The sequence below is a fragment of the Protopterus annectens genome, chromosome 8.part0 (assembly GCF_019279795.1).
Source record: "Protopterus annectens isolate FY-2018-M chromosome 8.part0, PAN1.0, whole genome shotgun sequence".
Classification (NCBI taxonomy): Eukaryota; Metazoa; Chordata; order Ceratodontiformes; family Protopteridae; genus Protopterus; species Protopterus annectens.
Genome location: NC_056741.1, coordinates 1,667,699,021 through 1,667,711,146, shown reverse-complemented (window position 1 = coordinate 1,667,711,146; position 12,126 = coordinate 1,667,699,021). Strand labels below are relative to the sequence as shown.

Below are 12,126 nucleotides of genomic sequence, written 5' to 3'. Positions count from 1 at the left end.
TAGGGGCCATATACTGGGTAAAATCAGGGTATACAGGCTAAGCTTGTAAGGGCTCATAAGCTGTCGACCTAATAATCTGCTATGGTCATGCAAACAGTTCAGTGAGAAGACAAACATTCTGTGATTCACCTAGCAAACTTCAGACCCATGAGCCTGTACAGACCTGCTCAGCCTTAAATTAATGATACATGATGTGAGATTAAGTAGGGTATTAGCACAACAGTTAAGAACAATTAAGTTAAAAATATGTCAGTCATGTAGTTAGATTAATTTTGCTAGAATTAGTGGCCTAACTATGTAATGGAACATTTGCTATGTCAAATACCAGAAAGAAATAACACAATATTTTACAGGTCAAAATCATACAGAAACAGCTAGCAGAACCAAGTACTGGCAGGAAATAGAGGAAGTAATAGTCAAATTGTGTTTCCTTTGCATATTGTACACTTATAGTTAAGTTAGACCAGCTACTATACAGACAGGAACTAAAGGTGGAGGTGTCTGAATTTACATAAAAAACTATATCTCATGGCTAGTCAAAAAGGACAATGAACTTGAGCTTCTCCATCTTCAAATGACCATAAGCCAAGTCGTATACCACTTACTTGCAAGCTATAGGTCCCCCTCTATCACTCAGGAAACCCATGTATTTAAACTTATTGGAAACACTCACCATCCAACCCTACAGCATATTAATGGATAACTGTAATTACCCCATTATTAACTGGGAATCATATATGACACTAAATGTACAGACACGGAGATTCCTGAATTTTGTAAAAACAAAATCCCTGGACTGGACTGTCAGTATACCAACCAGGGGTGCATACACACTGGATCTGGTCCTCACTAATATGAAAGAGTACTGCACACCCCCTAGTATAATGTCTTCTTTGGTAAGGTCACACCACAAAATGACTTCCCTTAAAGTAAAAATAAAACCTAGAATCCCTGCTAACCCTGGGATATTCAGGAAATACTGTTAAAGCTAACTTCCTGACAAAATTTCAAGCCCCCATAAACCCTGAAAATACTGCTGCCTATGCAGAACTGTTCATAGAAATCCTATACAAACATGTTAATAGCTGCATAGACACAGCTGTGCCTGTTCATAGAAATACTTTAAAAACATGTTAATAGCTGCATAGAGACAGCTGTGCCCATCAAGTACAGAACTAACTAAAAAAACAAGCCAGCCTGGTGGAATCACAACATCAATAGACTGTATAACAGAAGGAAGAAAATCATGTAAAAAATTAGGAGGTGCAGCACCCAGCAAGATAAAAGCACTCTCAACAAATTAAACAAACATCTCAGAGGAAAAATAACATCTACCAAAGCCATATCTGAGGTACATTTGTCCTCCCAGGCCAAGGACAATCACAAGGCATTCTTGAGCTGTGTCCACAACCTCTAATCCTCCACTGGCATAAATGTTCTCCAGAAAGGGCTAACATGGACAAATTACTTGTATATGAGCCATGGACTAACACTAAATGCCAAGAAATACATAACTGTATTCCCCAAGGAAGTCATCCACACTTGTAACTATCATATTGACACCACGCCCCTAACAGTTGACTCAGTAGTCAGGGACTTGGGGGCACACACAGACATTAATCTACCCTTTGACCACCACATGTCTATACTAGTTCATAGGTTCGTACGTGTGTATTAGGCTAATGGCCCTGGGGCCTTTACAAGCCTAACCATAGGATTACCCTGGCATCGTGCACCCCGACCTTAGTTCCCAGTGCCTCTGTTGAGTAGAGCCACTGGAGTTATCTCCAGGGTGAATTTTCTACTTCCCATCCACTCATAAAGATTTCTCTTGAAGAGAGTCAGCGAGGTGCTCTACTTGACATGTATGGGAAGTCTATTCCATAGCATGGGCAGTCTCTGGGTTATGAACCTGTCCCTCCAGTACATTCTGTTGATTGTGGTAATGAGTTTGAGGTCTCTGGAACATGTGGTGCTGAGGGATTGGGATTTCTTTACATGCAGCATTTCTAACAGAGTTGGGTCAGACATGGCTTTATAAGTCAAGCAGAGATCGCATCTAAGTAGGCGATATGAGACAGAGAATAGTTGGAGTTTTTTTAGTCTGTCCATATAGGATGTGTTTAAGGCCTAGGATGCTCTTTGTGAGGTACTTTTGTGGCCCCTCCAGTTGTTGCAGGTGTCTAGTGAGGTACATGCCAAATGGGGCATTGTACTAGATGATTGGCATAATGAGAGTAGAGTGAGACAATGACCTCTTTCTTCCTAGATGCAAAACCCTTAGTAATGAGATGTGCTACATAAAGGTACTTTTTGACCACAGTGGCAATATGGTGATCAAAAGAGAGGTTGCTGTCAACTTGTATTCCTAGATCTCTTATAAAACCTTCTGTGTTCAGTGGACTGCCATCGATGTGGTAATTTATAGGAACCAGGTTTTTCGCAAAGAGGATGACGACACATTTTTTGGCACTGAGCTTAAGGCCATGGTTCTGACACCAGTCGTTGGTCTCAGTGAGGCCATTCTGTAGGATGTCAACATCACTTGGGGAGTTAATAATAGCTCCCAACTTGCAATTGTCTGCAAACTTTGTCAGCTAGAGTCCCTTCGTGTTGGCCTGGACTTCAGAGAAGTAGATACCAAACAGCAGAGGACCCAGGACTGAACCCCATGGGACTTCACTCGTGACTAGTTGGCAGTCTGACTTTGAGTCTGCTACTTTCACACTGTGGGTTCTGTGAGCCAGTTTGCAACTCACCTAGTGATATATGGGATGATGCTTAGCTTAGTGAGTTTTTCTATGATTCCTGAATTGGGAATGGTATCAAAGGCCTTGGCCAGATCAAGGTAGGCTGTGGGAACAACCTTGCCTTCATCCACAGCTCTGGTGACTAAATCAAAGAAGTCAACCAAGTTGAGCAGGCATGATCTACCCTTCACAAAACCAAACTGTGTGGGATCCAGAGTTTGGAGATTCCCTATATCCATGATGATGTATTCCATAGCTTTGCATATCAGAATCATCAGGCTAATGGGGCAATAGTTCCCAGGGTCTGTAGTCGATCCTCTTTTGTGGAGAGGGATGACTGTAGCAGTGCGCCATTCGGTAGGGACAAAGCTTGAGGTGAGGCTGTGATTGAACAGGGCACATAGGTGAGGTGCCAGTTCATTCTGTAGTTCATGTAGAACACAGCCAGGGATATTGTCACGTCCCATAGAAGGTGTATTCTTGGCCTTGGACAGTGCTGTTTTAACCTGTGCAGCAGTAATACTGGGTGCCTGGCAATCTACTGGTATCATGATTGGTCCTTTGGGGAGAGAGGGGTAAAGTTGGCACTGAATCTGTCGGACAGTATACTGGCAATATCTGTTGGCTCGGTATAGGCGGTACCATTGTGCAGTAGTGCAGAGAAAATCTGAGTATTGCCATGGAGATTCTTTATATAACTATAGAAGGCCTTGTGGTTGTCTTTACTATCTGCTGCAATTCTTTTTTTATAACTAATTTTAGAGGATTTGCTGAGGGATCTCAACTTTTTGTTGAGGCTGATAAGGGAGTTTTTCCAGTCTTGGGACTTCACCTTATTCCATATCAGTTTCCTCCTTCTGTTGTAGAGTTTGTTTATGGCAGGGGACCACCAGATGGCTTCTTTTTTTGGAGGAGAGTATCTTGGTTCTGTTGGGTATGGATCCATGCATTTGTGTGCATGTTCGTACAGTGCATTGGTGTATGATTCAGCAGTAACGCAACTATTCTCCATTTGCATGGGTGCTCTGAAGTTAGCCACCTCTGTTTTTAGGAGCCCAAAGTTAGCTTTGGAGAAGCTTTTCATGGTGGTTACCTTTGCAGGTGGATGGGTGGGTGAGAGGGATGTGGATTTCCAAGATGATTAGTTTGTGGTCGGATCTAACCAAGGAGGAGTTGACTATTGGTGGAGAGCAATGGTTGCCATGTTAGTAATGACCAGGTCAAGGATGTTGCTACCTCTAGTGGGGGTAAGAACAAGCTGGTCCAGGGCATTGGAATTAATGAATTTCAGGAATCAGGCAAGTCTACTGGTACATGAGTAGTTTTCCCAGTTAATGGAGAGGTAGTTGAGGTCACCTAGTATGAGAATGTTAGGTTGGACCCTAATATTCTCCAGGGTACTTAGGAAAGTGGAGTGTGAGCCTTGGGACTTGGATGGGGACTTATAGCAGGCTAGAACCTGAATCGCTGTCTTACCCAATGTTAGCTGCACCTGAAGTTTCGCTAATACGTTATGTTGGGCTACCAGTCTGGAGGTGTGTGCATCCTTTATGAATATGGAAACACCACTGCCTTTGGAGCTTCATTACAAGTTCTGGGGCTGAAAAGTTTGGAATGAGTTATAGCCTGGTAGTGTAGGGGTGCTTTCTGCTGCCTTGAACCAGGTCTCTGTTACAGCACAGATGTCGATGTTCTCCATTTTAAGGAGTGCTTTGAGCAAGTGCATTTTGAGATTTAGACTTCTAGTGTTGAGCAGCACGACCCTCAGATTGCATTTGTTTGTAGCTGTTATGGTGGTAATTTGGTCTTTGGAATACTGCCTAAAAAAGGCACTATAGGGGTGGCAAGAGCCTTGGCCAGTATCCGGAAGCCTAGGGGTGACAGATGTAGGCCATCTCTAGCAAAGCATTGAGGTATGTCAGTCATGTCATCCCAGGCAGACAGATACTGGATCCCCTTAGAATGACACCAGAAGCTTAGCCAATTGTTGAAATCAATCATTTTCTGCTTGTACTGTGATATCATTCTGGGTGATGGTAGGATGCTTCTCAGAGCAAGGGTTATACCCACCTGGGCTACATAATCCGAGAGCTCCTCCATGTCTCTTTCATGTAGTCCAGGGAGGTACGACTCAGGTCATTCACATCCACATGTACAATGAAAGAGTCATATTTGTACCTGTTGTTGAGGGAATTGAGTGTGTACGTTATGTGACAGATCCTGGCACCTGACAGGCAGCTGACTGCGACTTTCTCCTTATTCAACCTAGTGAGTGGGACATCAGTGTGCCTCACTGTTGAGTCACCTATGACTAGTGTGTTGGGCATGCTGTTTTGCCTTAGGGGCTTTGGTTGAGTGGCACACTGTTTGGGAGAGTTATGTGTCTCATGATTAGTGCTGTGTTGTGGTGGTCGAGTGCATTTCTGTCTTGGAGGTCTGTGATGTTTGGGTAGATTTTTATTGAAAGCCTCCATGAAGGTGGATGTGTGGTTTGTGTTTTTTTATGTGAAGGCAGTGCTGGTGTGTTCTGGAGGGCTGTGTGTTCCATGTGGTGTAGTGCAAGGGTTCACCTTCTCCTCTTGACCAGCTATTCTGGTCTTGGCTGGAGAGTGTGTGGCTTTCAGTTTGGATATATAAGTGCATCTCTCACAAGTCTGAGTGTTGGGAGGTAAGAGGAGAGCATTGTCAATGTATATGAGGCAGTTGCTACATTGCCTCAGGATGCCCAAGTTCACCAGGTTATTAGGAGAAAGCACAGGGAGCTGACCTTTAGACATGCCTGGAGGGGTTGGCATTAATGATAAATACTGGATCTTGTTTCCTTGTAGAACGTTTAGTGCTGGTGGCACTTTTGTGTACTACAATAATTGCTACAAGAAGTCTGGTAAAGTGCTACACTAATAAGCTAGTAAATGTGCAGGAGAGGAGAGAACTAGCAGATCTAAAGGAAAAATTGAAGAACAGTCTTTGGCACCACTCAGAAGCTTACAAACAGTACTGGATACAACAAGTCTGTATCTGGACTAGACTAGTTGCAGGAAAGGCAGGAAACAAGCGCAAATGTGGGCTTTTAAATCAGAAAGTTGAGAGAGATGGAAAAACTGCCCAAACTGCCAATAAACTACAATTTCTGGACCAGAAACCACTCTTCTTGTGGTAGATAGGCTACCTAGTGCTTACCACTCCCACTGATAAGCTAGAAAGCTTCCCTCCAATACAGAAAGGCTTGGGGGGCTCAGAAGCTTACATACAGTCCTGGATGCAGCAATTCTGTATCTGGACTTGACTAGTTACAGGAAAGGCGAGAAAAGCGTATTCTATGTTGTGCAACTTGCAAACAAAGATAAGGCATCTAGGTCCAAGGAAGTCAGTGTTCCACTGTATTTGGCATTCTTCAGACCTATCGTGTACAATTCCCCCTTTGGTACATAATTAATCAGGCATATCCAACAACTGGAACATCCACAAAGGTTCCTCACTAAAAGAACACAGATCATATGTAACATATCCTACGCTGACCACCTAATGACCCTGTCCCTGTATTCTGTCTCCTACAGGTTGTTGAGGGGAGAAGTATGCCTGGCATACAAGGTAATGTCAGACCCCACTCTGAAGGACCTACAACATATCCACAAAACAAACAGCACTGTAATTACCCATTCTAAAGACTTAAACATTGCTTGGGGTATAAATAAGACCTGCTGGAGAGACAGGCATATATCCCAGAGACTACCCCTTCTCTGGAACAGGCTCTCCATCCATGTGAAGCAGAGCTTCTCCTAACCCAATTCAAGTGTAACTTGGACAACTTAATAGGGAAGAGTAGATATATCCCTTGTTTGGCACCTGTCTCTGTAATGGACACAGGCAGCCTGTAAATGGTTGATCTCCCAGCCTCTTCTTATGTTGATACGTTTTGGTACCCTTGATAAGAGATTTGGGATGTATGTCTTGGCTAAAGTCCCTTGTGATTCATAGCCTAGTAAACACCTATGAGCCTATACTCTGTGAGGAAAAAAAGAGACACGTTTATATATGCTGCTCTTTCCAGGATATGAAAGCTGGTAATTACAGAAGGGCAGTTTTCTCCAATGGTCTATCTACATTAAGTTTCTGAGCTATAAAGAAAGTATTCTACATCGGGGGTCCTCATAATGGCACAAAGTGTAACATACCATAAATTTACAGCCACTGGTACAGACTTTCTAGTAAATTAAACATGCATGATGACAATATATCATTATTTGCTGTGATCTAGTGAAATAATTCTTACTAATGATTTGTTCCAAAAGACATTCCAAATGCACAGACCAACAAGAGCGCATCAGTATGACTGCAGTATAGCAATGAATGAGATGGTGCTTGTAAACCAGGATGTCACACCTGTGTGCATGTTTTATATAATGTGTAACCCTACAAGCAGTTGAAGTTTTCAGTCAGGGAATGATCTTATCACACATAAAAGCAGTGGTACTATTTGTACAAAATGCTGACAGAACAAATAGATTTACATTAGTATGCATTTTCGGAAAATATCTGTAATGCCTGGCACTAGTGGCAAAGTTAACCATCACTGTCCTATCAGAAATTCGAGGGGGGAGAAAGAAAAAAAATCAACGTAAATTAGAGATATCCTTAACAATATAAGACAGTTAAGGGAGACCCCCCCCCCCTGCCCCAAACATCAACTTAAACCTACAGGAGCACAGGACTACACTTACTTGCTAAACTAAACATTACAGATATAACTATAAAAATAAACAATGCAAATCAGAGTGACCATTACAGATATAACTATAAAAATAAACAATGCAAAGCAGAGTGACAATCCCATGCAGTGTTAACAATAACTTGCAATGTTTACGGGCACAATACAGCTCACTATGATGGCATCGCTTCTGTCTTCGGCCATCGTATGCCATTTCACTAATGACCTATACACATGAACACATATTACCATCTAACAGACTTACTAATGTGAATGCGTTCTGCATCACGCCCTCCTACTCTATTGAAAACTGTAATGAGGGCTGATATATTCCCCAAACAGCCTGCAGTTTCCTACTTCAGTCAGTGTAGCCAATAGCATGGACTGAATGATGAGAAGTTGTTCCCACATAAGAAGGAAGAGTAAGGCAATCAGACCATGGCATTGTGAGTCCACCTTTCGTTGCAACAAGCATAATAATTTTATTTGTGTGTGGTAGTTTCTCACTAAATTAAGTTTTACTTTATATTTTATGTCAGATATGTTACACTACTCTAGAATGAGCTCCCATCTGACAAAATAATACACCAACGGCCAGCAATCGCAATAAAGAAACACTTCAATCCAAATAAAGGAATTATTTATTGATTAATCGTCAAATTCAAACCGGTTTCGGCTAACCAGCCTTCATCAGTGAATAGCATTTCTCATCCAGTGTTAGTAATGAATATTTATACATAGTTCCAACCAATGAAAACATGGTATGGTCTGAAAAAATTGTTTAAACAACCGAGAATGCAATAGCATCAAACTTTACATATGAATATTAATAATACAGTGTGGGGCATTATAAAGCATAATATTACAAATTATTAATATAAACATGTATTATAAAATATTCAATTTCAATGTATTATTACTGATTCTTTATATATTCTATCATACCAATATTACCATATAAAGCTCAAAGACAGTTATATACACAAATGTGATAGCATATGACAATATGTTGTTTAGAGAGACCTGAGTCTCAAAACCTATCTTATTAATCCAAAACAATCCAAAAAACACTAATATACAATTCACATGTCCAATAAGACAACAAGGTTTCCTGGGACAATTATTTTTCACAAACAAATCATATTTTGGTGTCTGTCAACACTAATATGTATAGGGAAATTAATCCATATTTATTGTTGGCCAATGGATACACCTCCTATATATATATATATATATATATGTATATATATATATATATATATATATTTATGTAATAAGCATATTTTACAGTGGAACATATCTAAATGTAGTGTTCCATTTCTTAACCCATATTATAAATATGTATATACCAAATTAATATTTAATACATTGTTTATATGGCTAAAAAACATATCAACAGTGTTAGAAGTTTGTAATATGCTCATATACAAATTCAAATTGCAGGAAATTATAATCTCTCAACTAATATTTGATATGCTCATATGCATATTCAAGTTGCAAGACATTGTAATGTCTCAGCTACTTATAGTTAATGCATACATTGCCTATACTGTAGTGTTCAGACAGGTTATAAGTGGTCATTAAGACCTGGGGGGAATAATGCCCCAAGATTAATAATCCAATACTTTTCTTTATGGTTCAAAATACTATGCCAACCTTGTTGGTTGCTTCTGTCCCCTATGATTTTGTCTATGATCATAAACACGAATCTGGCATTGGTATGTTTAATAGTATGTCTATAGAGGGCATTAGTCTCTTTCTTATTTCGAATGTCACTTTTATGTTCATTCATTCATATTCTGAGGGAGCGTGAGGTTTGACCAACATAAAAAGCTGAACATTGACAGGTGGCCAAATATACAATCCAACTGCTACTGCAGTTACCAAAGACTCTTAAGTCATAAACCCTGCTAGTGTTGGCACTGGTAAATTGCTTGAGTTTACTTACTTGTTGACATGATCCACAATGTCCACACGGAAAGGTACCCAAAAGTTGATCTCCAGTTATGGTCATTTGTTTGTATATTGCACCCCCACTTTCCTTGTGCTTGTAATGGGAAAATAGGGCACCCAGTGTTTTACCCCGTCTGTATGAAAATTGACATTTGGGACCTAAAAGTTTCCTTAATTCTTTGTTTGCCAACAGTATGTTCCAATGGGTATCCAAGATCTTTCTAATGATATTATGATTTCGTCCATATGTGGTTACAAACCTAATCGTAGACTCCACCCCTGTAGTTTCACGTTTTTTGTATTGTAATAATGTATTCCTATCTTGATTGGTAGACCATTCACTTGCCCTAAGTATATCAGATTCTCTATAGCCCCTTTCTATAAACCTGTTATAGAGATCCAGTTTGGCCTGATCAAAATCATGCTTTGATGAGCTGATACGTTTGATGCGCATAAATTGAGATTTGGGTATATTGCGGATGGTGCGGCGTGGATGCATACTTGAAGCATGGAGCAAGGTGTTATACTGTGGATATTTCCTATATGTCTTGGTATTTAGAGTATTATCATCATTCCTATAGACTGTAACATCCAAAAAGTCAATGGTGTCTTGATTAGATGTTACCGTAAACTCTATACCCCAAATGTTTCCATTCAAATATTCCACAAACTCCTGTAAATATGCTAAATCTGCACGCCACACCATCCAGCAGTCATCCAAATATCTGCGCCATATGTCAATCTAAACCATGTATAAGTTATGGAGTGGATTATAGATCATACATTCCTCAAAATATGCCATAAATAGGTCTGCATATATGGGAGCAAATGATGCCCCCATAGCAGTACCTTGGAGTTGCCAATAGCACTCTCCTTGAAAATAAAAGATATTTTTATTGAGTACATGTTCTGCCATGCATATTAGTAATGTATTGAATCCAGGTGGATATAGAGCTGATTGTTCAAGCCAATATTGTAAGGCCTGCAGGCCTGCCCAGTGAGGTATGCTAGTGTATAAGGATTTCACTTCCAAAGTACACATGAGCCAATCTGGCTCCAGTTGTGAATCCTGTATAATCTGAAGAAACTGAGTTGTATCCTGCAATCTGGCCCTAACCGATGTGAGCAATGGTTTCAAATGTAAATAAATAAATAACTCCCAAAACGCTAAAGGTGATCTGTCACAAAAACAGTCAATATTGGCAGAAAAAAGACAGAAAATCCACCCAAGGATGGCCAATCAACGAAATTCACAAGTGTTCCAGTTAAAATGTAATCCTTTAATACGAATAAAACTTTGACTTGAAAATAAAATGAAAAATAAAAAAGCTCAAAACTGTCCCTTGAAGATATCCGATAAGTGCTTTCGACTGCTGTCTTCCTCAGATCATATGCCCGACACAATTGGTCTACTGGGGGGTTTGGAAATAGATTTTTGTATCTTCGGGAGAAGATATAAAATCTGTTTTTGTGGATCTGTAACCATCAGATGTTTAACTGTGCTCTTAGTAATGATCCCTTCTTCCTCTGCCGAGTTCTTGAAAACTGGGGTTGGATCAATGGACATGTACATATAACATCTGGTGTTAGAAAGTTGTTCTTTTCCTTCATTCAAATAGTACCCCATGTTCATAACCACAACAGCCCCTCCTTTGTCAGCTGGTAAAATGACAATGTTATGATTTTTCCTCAATTCCTCCATAGCCATCTTTTCCTAAGGGGAAATATTTTGACCCATAATACAAGATTCCTTATGTGGAAAGTGCAGATCTCTGAGTACTGCTTGTTGAAATATGGATACATATTTGTTCATGGGTGGTTGGAATTCAGATTTATAAAATCTGAATTCATTTGATCTTTGAGAGGTTTGAGAGGTTTGGTCTGAAAAAAACTATTTAAGATTAAGATTACGACAAAAACAAATTACATCTGATAGTATACTGTACTCATTAGAAAAAAATCCAGGTACAAATCTAAGACCTTTATTGAGTAGTTGTTCTTGTTCATTTATAAGTATTACATCTGACAAATTCAACACATTTATATGGTCATTATCAGTTATTTTAAAAGTGTCTGTATCAATCCCTCTACAGAATTTGTTCTTGTACCCATGCTTGTGTTTGCGGCCTCCCCGCCGCCTTTTTCTATGTCTAAAGGGTGTGCTGTGTTGGATTTTTTACGGATAGGTGACTCCCTGTAGTGAACACTCTCATTGTTCGTATAGGAGGATTCCTCCCCTGATGTGGTCACAAAAGACCTTTCATTGGTCTTCAGGATAGACCTGGGTCTTTTCCAGGATCTACTATTTGCTGTCCCCTGATTGGTATCCATAAATCTTACTGATCTGAATGATTCAAATGGGCGTCCTCTTTGATAGTCAGTAATGCCTATATTAAATTTCTTGATTTTTCTATCCCTAGTCTGTTTTTCATAGCTTGCCATTTCCTTCGACAGTTTGGTCACTGAGCCCACATACATGTATAGTGATTCATACTTCTTACATACCTCACAAATTGTTTTAACCTCAACTAGGTTAATATCAACCATTCTTTCATAGTATGAGGCAAGTATTTTAACAAACATCATAGATGCTTGTTGTAATGCCATATTCCATTCTTTGGTTAGTTTCTCTTCAGATCTACCAACCAATGGTTGTAAACGGATTCTCAGGCCTCTTGGGGCTATATCCCTATTAATGTATGCATGAAATAATCT

At 39.9% G+C, this 12,126-nt stretch overlaps 1 protein-coding gene across 4 annotated transcripts in view; it reads left to right on the top strand.

Moving 5' to 3' along the window:
- ROBO4 (roundabout guidance receptor 4) overlaps positions 1-12,126 on the top strand; it is a 1,497,877-nt gene that overhangs the window by 589,361 nt on the left and 896,390 nt on the right. The gene's annotated exons all lie outside the window — the stretch shown is intronic.